Source organism: Littorina saxatilis, linkage group LG6 (assembly GCF_037325665.1).
Source record: "Littorina saxatilis isolate snail1 linkage group LG6, US_GU_Lsax_2.0, whole genome shotgun sequence".
Lineage (NCBI taxonomy): Eukaryota > Metazoa > Mollusca > Gastropoda > Littorinimorpha > Littorinidae > Littorina > Littorina saxatilis.
In genome coordinates, this window is record NC_090250.1 from 40,864,893 (window position 1) to 40,877,368 (window position 12,476).

Genomic DNA, 12,476 nt, shown 5'->3' on the forward strand with positions numbered 1-12,476 from the left:
GTTGTACTGATGCTGTGCGGTTAAGAGTCAGATGGAGACGGGGGAGGGGGGGAGAGTCAGGGAGTGACAGCGAGAAACAGAGAAAGAGAGTGAGGGAGACACTGACAATGACAATGAGAGAGAACTCAGAACTTTATTACATAAGAATAAAGGTTTTAGGCTTAGCCTAATCTTCCAACCTTTCCTTGGAACATATACAGAGAGAGAGAGAGAGAGAGACAATGACAATGACAAATTCTTTATTAACGAGGGTAATGGCATAAGCAAACAGATGCTTTTTTACATCCAGCCCTCGCCCATGGGAGGGTTTAATCTAATGATAATACGTTTTAATTAAAAATGTTGGAATATGAATTAAAGAAGTAATAAAAACAAACTACAAACAAGCAAACGATTAACAGACTAAACAAACAAACAAAAATATACATACAAACGAACATGACATATTATTGTCAAAGGTATGATGAAAACTGCTTCAAGCAACAAAAGACGTGTGAAACTTCGAGGGAAGAAAAAATCCGTGAAACTGAGGAGTCAATGAAGCAACTACGTTGCAAGTAATAGCAATGTAGCATCGTTAAATAAGTCATGTTATGAAATTAATTTGGTACATTTATCTACTGAAACGTGTAAAATGTACAAATAAGGCATCAACAATATAAACATGTTCAGGCTAAGTGAGAACGAAATGTGCCATGTATAAGGAATGAGAAATATCTGTCTTTAAAATCTTGGCATTGACAAAATGTTTGAGACCGCTTGGAAGTGAAGAGAGAGAGAGAGAGAGAGAGAGAGAGAGAGAGAGAGAGAGAGAGAGAGAGAGAGAGAGAGAGAGAGAGAGAGAGAGAGAGAGAGAGAGAGAGAGAGAGAGAGAGAGAGACTGAGAGAGAGAGAGAGAGAAAGAGAGAGAGAAAGAGAGAGAGGGAGAGAGATGATGATGGAACTTTATTTTTCAAGGATAGAAAGGCGACGCCTTTTCTTACAACCGGTCCTTACTTCTAATACAAATGTCTAATAAATGATAAACAAGTAAAGCAACATGACAAATAAACAAATTAAACGCACGACCCAGCAAACAATCGACAAGTAAGCAAACAAGCAAACAAACACAAACAACAAAATGACAAAGTAAGCAACATACAAATCAAAAGCGAAACTGTGAATGAATGCAAATGAGCTAATATGCTGTCATACAGGAATCAAACACAACTCCACATGTAAGTTCCCTCCACTGTATTATACGGCTATGACAGCATACACACAAATACACACAATCATGAACATAAATGTTAGGTACTCAAAAATCCAGTACTCACAGTTTTGGTAGGCAAAAAACACTCGAGATGACAATCTCGTACACAATTGCAATGACAAAACTCTCTACCCTTCACTGAGGTATAAAACTACAAAAATAGTCCGTGAACTCACAGGCACACGATATCTAGTTTACAGGTATCTACTCACGGCTCGTGTGTAGTCAACAACAAGTCGCGTAAGGCGAAATTACTATATTTAGTCAAGCTGTGGAACTCACAGAATGAAACTGAACGAACTGCATTTTTTCACAATGACCGTAGTCCGCCGCCTGTGCAAAACGGAGTGAAACTGACGAGCCTGTTCAGCGCGGTAGTGGTTTCGCCGCTTTTCTGTACCTCTCTTCGTTTGAACTTTCTGGGCGTGTTTTTAATCCAAACATATCATATCTATATGTTTTTGGAATCAGGTACCGACAAGGAATAAGATGTTTTTAAATCGATTTCGGAAATTTGATTTTGATAATAATTTTTATATTTTTAATTTTCAGACCTTGTTTTTAATCCGAATATAACATATTTATATGTTTTTGGAATCAGAAAATGATGAAGAATAAGATGAACATAAATTTGGATCGTTTTAAATAAACATAATTTTAATTACAAATTTCAGATTTTTAATGACCAAAGTCATTAAATAATTTTTAAGCCACTAAGCTGAAATGCAATACCAAAGTCCGGCCTTTGTCGAAGATTGCTTGGCCAAAATTTCAATCAATTTGATTGAAAAATGAGGGTCTGACAGTGCCGCCTCAACATTTACAAAAAGCCGGATATGACGTCATCAAAGACATTTATCGAAAAAATGAAAAAAAAAGTCCGGGGATATCATACCCAGAAACTCTCATGTCAAATTTCATAAGATCGGTCCAGTAGTTTACTTTGAATCGCTCTACACATACACCCGCACACACACACACACACACACACACACACACACACACACACACACACACACACACACACACACACACACACATACACCACGACCCTCGTCTCGATTCCCCCTCTATGTTAAAACATTTAGTCAAAACTTGACTAAATGTAAAAACCTACGGCAGACTTAAATCACCGTCTGCTCTGTCTACTAAATATTCCTTATCTCTAAAGTAATTAAGGTGTTACGAGTGTGTTCAAGTTGCGGTTCTTGCTAATGTTTATACTCACTGAGTTACTTGCCTTGATTGCGACGGTCCAGTGTGCATTCGACAGGGGGTGCCGAATATGTACTGCTAGAACTAAGATACTTCTTGATTTCAGTAAATAGTTTCATTACATGTCAACTAGTTTGTTTTTAAATGATTTTTTAGAGATCGCCAAATGGTATTGTGTGAATAACATCATTCGGTCGATTGTACGCACGGCGCCGTGCTTCTGGTAGCTCTCAGTCCATTCCTTCTTTCCGGTGAGGAAACAGACGTGTTTCTGGCGAAAGAATCGGCGTTTTCAACTCGCCATATCTTCATATTCATTCGGACTAGAACAACAAAAGTATGACTTTCTTGTAAAAAATATCCCGAGCCTTGCGACTCTGGTAGTCATTTTGTTACGCGAAGCGGCCTTTGGCAGGTACGACAGTTTTAGTCATCCAAGTAAACGCACGTGGACGATTTTTTCAATGGCGTTTTGAAGTGTGAATGTTGTGATTACAAATCATTTCGGGGCACCCCTCAGTCTATACGTACAGACAAACAAATTGCATGGAACGAAAGTTGAGAGGCTGGACTGTAAGTTGTTGTTTTGACTTCTACAAATCTCGCAGGTCTTTTATGCAAAACAGACTCAAAATTGCATTTTTCACGCAAGTGTAGATGACGAGACTATCGAAGGAATAGAATACACTTACCCAAAGATATAATAGACAGATACTGTCTATTTAGACTATTTATATCTATGACTTACCCTAGCCCATATGTTAGAATAAAGAACATGCTTTGCTCTTTTGAATAATGTATGATTTGGCACTGTAAACAGGATTTTAGACCTGCCCCCGAAGTGATTTTTTTCCATAAACCCGTCAAAAAGGTCACTCTGTTTTGGCCGAAAAAAGCGCCCAAATGCAGTCAATTTATAACCTGTGTCGTGTGTTCGAATCTCAGCGATGCCATTGCCTTGCAACCTCAAAGAAATATATTTTAATGATCCGCTAAATGAACGATGTTTTAGTGTGAAATAAAAGCCGGAGATTTGCTTCGTTTCTTTGCTGCGACACAAAAGCAAAACCAACTATAGATCTGCGGTGACATTATGACGGTTCGTTTTCGACATTGCAGTGAAGTTGCGAGGATCTTCGACGATTCCCGTTCGGTTTAATGTGGATGGAGCTTTGATTGAATGTAACTGCTTTGAAAAGTTACAACATGAGTTCTTGGGATCGATGTTTTTCAGTAAACTTCTTCGTATCCTTGACTTTACTTTTGACTTGAATAGATCCAGATCGGCTGGGGCTGTTGATCGCCTACACAGATCTATATGAAGTTGACTCGACACGGCAAACCGCCGAATCCGTGCCCTCTCGTCGGTCCTACCCCCAAATCCCTTACCAGCCTCAGACCCCATCTCACCGTGGCCAATCTAACCTCACTGGCGCACAATGTGTGATTATCATGTGTGTGTGTGTGTGTGTGTGTGTGTGTGTGTGTGTGTGTGTGTGTGTGTGTGTGCGTGCGTGCGTGTGTGTGTATCTGTCTCTGTCTGTGTGTGTGTCCGTGTGCGTGTGTTTCTGTGTCTGTGTGTGTGCGTGTGTTTGTGTGCGTGTGTGTGGTGTGCGATTCAGAGAAATTTACTGAACAGATCTTCATGAAACTGTGCACACAAATGTTCGGATTCAAACCTATGGATCGAAAGTCCAGTGCTCTACAACATGACCTACTGGGCTCCAAAATGAATGTGTACATCATTTTTGTCAGTCAAGATGTGGGGGTGGGGGTGGTGCGGGGATATTTGTGGAGTAAGCAATAAGGAAACACCTTATGGTTTTCTTAGGTATTGTAACGGTGTATAGTGAAGTTAGCTGTGTTCAAATTTGAATATGATCTGTCGAGCAAAGTTTGTGTTTTTACGTTTTTACCACTAAATGAGTGATAATTGTATGTGTACACCCTCGCCAATCCTCGATAATTTTCGGCATGCACATTGATAAGTACCGTATTATAATAAAGTGATACTCTCCACTCTTTTATCTACACAGAGTAATGTTTTACTTATCTTTTCTAAAGATAAAAGTGTCAGTTAGGATAACGTTACGAATTACAGTGTTTTCTGTTAGGTCATATTTGTCCACCCGGTACCCCCCAAAACAAAATTCTTATGAGAAAATGAATAAGAAAACAACGTTTTTGTTTGTCTGCAATTGTGGACATATAGCTTAGAGAAACATGTGCTCAAAATGTGTAATGGATTTCACGAGCGATTTTTGTTCTTGGGTTGAGGGGGGGGGGCGTATGCCCCTTGATCAGTCTCGGGCGCTCTGCGACCTCGATATACACTCTTGAATTCTAAAAACACCCCCCTTACAAACTAACTTTCTTTCTTTCTTTATTTGGTGTTTAACGTCGTTTTCAACCACGAAGGTTATATCGCGATGAGGGAAAGGGGGGAGATGGGATAGGGGAAAGGGGGGGGGGGAGATGGGATAGAGCCACTTGTTAAGTGTTTCTTGTTCACAAAAGCACTAATCAAAAAATTGCTCCAGGGGCTTGCAACGTAGTACAATATATGACCTTACTGGGAGAATGCAGGTTTCCAGTACAAAGGACTAAACATTTCTTACATACTGCTTGACTAAAATCTTTACAAACATTGACTTTATTCTATACTAGAATGAATACCCGCTTCGCCGGGTAGCCGGCTTCGCCGGGAAGAAGTACTTAGAGCCGTACGCCGGCTTCGCCGGGTCCGAACAATGGACCCGCCAAGCTTAGGTCCCTCCCAGATTCGTGGAATGGGAACAGCACGAAAATGATTCAGTGGCCATAATGCCATTCCTGACCATATCGAGTCCCATCCTTGTCGACGAATGTAACCGTGATAATCACCTTTGGAGGCGAACTCCACTCAAACAGGACTGAGCAAGTTATGGCTTCTCAAAGGAAGGCCAGTACATAAAATTACATAAAAGCCGCCAGACCACATCACAAACAGAACTGAACAATGCACAGGTGTTGCTTACATAGAGACACACACACTCACACACACACACACACACACAAAAACACAGAGAAGCCGTATCTATAGAGAGATAGATGACAGTGTATTTTTCGCGTGGCTATAAATTGATTCGACCTTTGCACTTTTACAGTGAGGATAATTTACGGGTCCAATTTACGTTCTGTACACTGCGTTGACCTTCTAAAAATAGTAACAGTAACAGAACACCGGGAATATATCCGAAGACGCTCAGCGCAGTGGACAGCGCAGTGTAGTAACTTATACAACTGAACGGGAAAGCCACACGAAGGAAGGGAGATAAACGCCAAACACTGGAGAAGATAAGGAAGAGTTACTTATAAGGGTGAAATGAAGACAAAAACCAAAATCAGTTCAGCGCTGCGCGCTGAGAGCACGTGTTGAAATATCTCATCGATGATATTGTGTCCGGGGTGTAGCTGAATACGGTGTCCAAATTTGAAAAAGATCCAGCGAGAACTTTGGCGTTGTGATGTGGTGTAGCGGCTATGGTGTGTCGGTATGGGGGCCCGGGTAAGCTGAGGTGGAACCAAAATAGCTGAGGTGGAACCAAAATCGGTTCCGCGCTGCGCGCTGAGAGCACGTGTTGAAATATCGACCAGGTTGTGTCGTGTCCCGGGTCTACCTGAATATGCCCACCAAATTTGAAGCAGATCCATCGAGAACTTTGGCCGTGCATGGCGAATACACAAATACACAAACACACAAATACACAGACAGATACACAAACACACAGACAAACAGACACAAGTAGTATATATATATAGACAAGAACCACTTAACAAGGGTAAAAGGAGAAACAGAATCCGTTAGTCGCCTCATACGACATGCGGGGTGCAGAGAAATAAGGATGTGGAAAAGAAGACGTTTTTGGTAAGTGAAATAAAGGTGATGGATCCAGTCAGGTAGAAATAAGACAACAAGAAAAGCATTGGAAAACTGCAGGGAATAGTAGGGAGAGTTTTCTTGGAAGGAAATATAGGTGAAAGGACTGGTAAGGCAGAAATAAGACAAAAGAAGAGAAGAAACAGAACCGTTAGTCGCCTCTTACGACATGCTGGGTAGCATCGGGTAAATTCTTTCTAGTCCCAACCAATCTTACAAACTAACTGATCTACCCTGTTGTATATATATGTATATATATATATATATATATATATATATATATGTGTGTGTGTGTGTGTGTGTGTGTGTGTGTGTGTGTGGTGTGCGATTCATAGACATTTACTGGACAGATCTTCATGAAACTTTGCACACAAATGTTCCGACCCCCAACCCTTCACCCTGATTCAAACTCATGTATCAGAAGTCCAGTGCTCTACCAACTGATCTACAGCGCTCCCAAATTATTTCTTTTTATCCTTTTTGTCAGTCAAGATATGGGGGTGGGGTTGGTGCGGGAATAATTGTGAAGCAGACAATAAGGCAACAACTTATTTTGTTTACAAGTATTGTATCTGTATACAGTGAACTTAGCTGTGTTCAAGTTTAGTTATGTTCTGTCGAGCGAATTTTTTTTAAATACGTTTTTATTACTAAAGGAGTGATAATTTTATATGTACGCCCTCGAGAAACCTCGATCATTTTTTGAAAATGCACGTTGATAAGTACCGTTTTATGATAAAGTTATACTCTCCATTCATTTATCTACACAAACTCATGTTTCATTTATCATTTGTAGAGCTAAATATGTCAGTTAGGATCATGTTAAGAATCGCAGTGTTTTTCGCAAAATCGTACTTGACAACCCCCAGTAAAAAAATTCTAAAAAAAAGGTTAATAAGGCAACCACCTTTTTTCTTTGCACAGATGTGTCCATATTGCTTTGAGGAACATGTGCAAAAAATGTGTAATGTTTCTGTCGAGCGATTTGAACACACAAGTAACCCCTTAAGATATTGTAAACATATTTTAATTCTGGTCATACGCAGAATTACACAGCGTCTATTGCTGTTCACTAGGAAATGTATTTTACTACTAATTCCTGCTACTGGTGACCTCGGTCTACTCAGTTTCTACCGCCCTGTGACCACTATGGTCCAACTCTACGGACAAAAATAACCGTGCACTAGCTTCTAGAAATCCCGTCGAATCTCAGCTATGCGAGTCTATAGGCGTGATATTCCGGCGGCTTCTCAGATCCTTCATTCTGTCATCTGGGCACTATCTTCCTTTACGACCGGTTACACGACGCACTGCACAACATAAATAGCGGACATCTTGTCTTAGATATCTGTCTGCTATGTTTAAAGTTACAGTGTTAGTCGATTCAACTTATGCGATAAACATTAACGGTATTCAAATGCTTATTCCATTTACCTGTTAAGTGCTTTACTCGGGCTTCCTTTCTCCCGGTGTAACACGAGAAAATTACTCCCACGAGATTTTTACTCCGGAGTAAACATTTCGTACGAAAAAGTTACTCCCTTTACGAAAAAAGCACTCCCCCATTTCACGAGAAAATTACTCCCCAAGACAGGTGAGTTCCGAGTAAACATTTCGTTCAAAAATGTTACTCCCATGACGAATAAATAACGAATAAATTACTTCACCCAAACACAAGCAATTTAACTTCCCATGCCAGGTGTACGACATTTTTACTCCCTTGTCCCCTGTTAGTCTTGGTGGTGGAAGGGGTGGAAGGAGTGGAAGGAGGGTAGCGCGACATTCGTGTGCGCGAGGTCACTTATTGGCATTATCCCTTCGCCCGCATCCCATTTTTGCGTACGAGATTTTTACTGGAAGTAAAAAAAATGGGGAGTAAAAATTTCGTGGAGGGAGTAATTTGTTCGTGCCTTGGGGAGTTCTTTTCTCGTACGAGTGTACTCGGAGTAAGAATTTCGTACGAAATATTTACTCCGGAGTAAATTTTTCGTGGAGTAAAAATGTCGTGTTACACCGGTCGATTCCTGTGACAACCCCTCCCTGTCGCTGGACAGTGGTTAAGTGTAACGATATCTTCGTTGCGATTTACAAAGTCAACTCTCTCGGTCAGTGAGCTGAATTTACAGTACATGCACCACACTTTGTTATGTCACGCTACTATCTCTGGTTAGCGCTCTAAAAGCGTGGAGGCTATCACTATCAACTTTGCCTGTTAATGTTATTCGTGATTTCCTTCACAGAAACATGCAACATGTTAATTGAGGTTACACATGTAAATTAAGTGATCGACGGTAAAATTCACACAATACCAACGTTTACACTAATGCTTACAATGATTATATGGTGTAAATGATGAAGATGATGAAGATGATGATGATGATGATGAAGATGATGATGATGATGATGATGATGATGATGATGATGATGATGATGATGATGATGATGATGATGATGATGATGATGATGATGATGATGATGATGATGATGATGATGATAGATGATGAAAATGATGATGATGATGTTGATGATGATGATGGAAAATCGCAACATAAATTCCACATAATATGTGTAATAAAGAACATATTTTTGTAATTCATAAAGCTTTGCCAATTGTTGACAGCTACTTGCACATGTTAAAGACTAGAAGTCATCTAGGTAGACATATAATGATTATGCAGTGCTTGTTTAAAACTCTTTAGTGAGGTTAATGATCTTATTACAGACGGAATGGAGTTCCACACCATAGAGCCAGAGAAGGCTTGACTAGTTTTGAACAGATCAATCCTGGGTATTTGTGGTAGAAAGAGAGAGAGAGAGAGAGAGAGAGAGAGAGAGAGAGAGAGAGAGAGAGAGAGAGTAACAGAGAGACAGAGTGAGAGGAGAGTGACAGTCTGAGAGAGAGAGAGTGAGAAAGAAAGAGAGAGACAGACAGTGTCACGGTTTTAGTGACATGGATTGAGAAAGGAACACTCTGTGGGGTGCCTTTCTCGAATTGCAACGTAAAGCGCCTGTGCTTTTGGCGACGGGCTGGTTTCTGCTGACCGAACTTGGCACGGGGATTTCGTTTTCTGCACGCCTGGCTGGCATGCAAGGGACGACATTGTGTACAAGGGTTCCACGTGCGTGATTTTGCTGTCTGGACAAAATCAACTGGGAACTGAGCTATAGGTGTGACGATAGTGATTGGTCGCTAGAGTCACGTGATGTCTTTCAAGGTGTTTTGAGGATGACTTGAAACGACACACTTGAGCATTGAGCAGCAAGAGAGAAGTGTTGGTGTCTTTTTCCTAAGAGTTTGATGGTATTCAACACGGGACATTATATCATTTGTGACCCTCCACCACGAAATGAGTCGCATGTCACCTTGCGCGGTTCTGCGCTAGGCTTAATATAAGTCCGGGGAGTGTCTGGTAACAGTGTGAGGGTCACCTTAGTCACAGGCTTATAACTTTCTAAAACGGTTTTCACCACCGGATAGAGCATAAAAAACTCTTTATGAAAATGTAAAAATATGAAAATCATGCAAAGGTGACATGGGACTCATTCCGTGGTGGAGGGTCACATTTTATGTCAACGTGCGGTTCTGCTTGTACAGTAGGGCTTTTAGGAACGTCAAGAAGGGACCACTTTTCGCTGTTTACATGTTGCTGACGACGAGGTTGTCAGGTTGTTCTTGGCTGAGCGCGGGAAAAATTTCCACGCATGAAGTAAATTCAGCACAAGAGGAGTGTGGCAGGAAATTCGTCGACGGACGAAAGCCATACAAAGGAAGCGGATTCGCTTAACCTTCGCCGTAGGTCGTGAGTACTTTAGTAACAGTCCGGACTTTAATTGCGAATATCTCGAAAACTAGGTGGAATTCTGTAATGAGCTTTTGGAAATGCCTCAAACACCTAAAAATCTATTATCTCCTAAACCCGCATTAAAATTGATTGACAGGTAATTAAATAAACAAAGGTCAAACATCGACTATCTTCGCAGCACGTCGTGAGTACTTATGTAACCATACTTCTAACAGTGTAATGTGACTTTCTGGTTCTCTTTCTGAGAAGAGTTCTGATCTATTTCAAGATGGCTCAAGGAACAAGCAGCGAACTCGAGCGGGAGTTTGAGAACCGCGGGTAATTTTTTCTTCTACATCTTTTTTTTTCTTTTTTTTTCTGTTCTTTTTGTATCGTGTGTGTGTGTGTGTGTGTGTGTGTGTGCCTACGTTTGTGTGAGTTGCATGGGTGCAACTCTGCCGGCTACACGCCGGCAGCCGGTTTTTGGTTTCATCCGCTGCCGATGTTTTTGTTCCAGGAGAGGGGTTTTTTTGGCATTTTAAATACTAAAAAAGCTGGTTTTTGGAATTTTCCAGGTTGCATCCATGGAGTTGTGGTTGTGCCTTGTTCTTGTTTTGTTTACCCGTGCATGTTTTTCCTTCTTTGAGAAGTATGGTTACATTACTAAGTACTCACGACGTGCTGCAAAGAATGTTTTTAGCGACCTACGGCGAAGGTTAAAGGAGAGCTACTTACATTAGGCTGTTGAGGTAATAAATCGTTATTTAACGGTGTTGACGAGTCTATGTTTGTGGAATGAAATACTCTGTTGTTCTTTCCAGGTTAGCGCATAATTTGCTCTTTGTGACGCTAAAATAATAATCTGTATATGGTTTTTGCAGATATGGAGAGAAGGAAGGAAAATAGCTGATTTGTTGTTTTAAAAGTTCGTTTGTGCAGGCCACGTGCTCGATGAAATATGTAAAGGTGACATGTTTGAAGGTGGAGGGTGAAGGGTTGCGTGGAATGTTTAGTGCACCGATGTTTTTTGTTGCAGCCTATTTCCTACTCATCGGATTCAGCGGTTTTTCCTACTCATCGGATTCAGCGGTTTTTCCTACTCATCGGATTCAGCGGTATCTACTGCTCAGCAGTAACCGGAACATCTTTATCTGGTATCTATACTGAAAGACATAAATTCTGCAAATAGTGCATTGAGCGATTTTGCTCTCAAACGAAAATCAGATTGAACCTGTAATTTGTAGTTGACATCTTGAGTGTCGGAGCAAATGTTTAACGCTGTCAGCGTGCGATTTGCAGTATTGCTGATCCAGCCACAGCTCACTGTGCTAATAAAGACAATGGGCTGAACGGGAGACAATAACGTAAAAAAGATAGTGTATGACCCTATAAAATGCAACTGGCTATTTGGCTGTATCAGATATCGCAATCATGCCACGACTTGATGAAGGAGAGAGACAGCAAGCGATTGGGATGCTTAGAGCTGGCCAAAGCATTGAACGTGATGAACACTGAACGTTTTCCGAAATCATTGCGCTTGGACTCAGTCACTTTTTAAAAAAAATTGTCATTTCATGATGTTCTATTCAAAATTAATAAAGTGAAGGTTTATAAACACTAAAATGGCCAATAGATAAAATATTCAAACATTGAAAACATTAACCACTGAGTTGATTTTTTGTGATTTTTTAAAGTTCAGTTTGCGGAATTTATGCCTCTCCGTATACTACCTACATAACCTGATGTCGCAGAGCTGTATGCTGTAACCTGATGTCGCGGAGCTGTATGCTGTAACCTGATGTCGCAGAGCTGCATGCTGTAACCTGATGTCGCGGTGCTGTATGCTGTTGCTGCTGCTGGGATAACCAATGAGGCCGTCACCGTCTGCAGGGGTCTTCTGGCAGGCAGTGACGTCACCTACACGACCACCCGTTGTCTTCAGCAGCTGAGTGAGGCGCCTGATTTCCCCACGATTCCCTGCTTCGTTCCACGCCCGCCGGCACTCCAATCAACGAAGCAGTAGTGGGGAAGGACTATTTACGGGTCGCCCACTCAGTGGCAAAAAGCTAAGTGTACCGTGCCATTGCGCCCTTTTACCACCAAGTCATCTTTTACTATTTGTGATTATATTTGAGTGGTGACGACGTGGGTTGTGACAACTGCATTTAACCAGCGCTTTTTACAGACAGCTATCTTTCCTGTCTTTACACGAGATCAGCGTGTTATTATCAATTTCTAAACTTCAACTGGCATTTTTGTCAGTGACCCCTTTTTTTACGTTTTGAACGTAAACACATCTTTTGGAGTG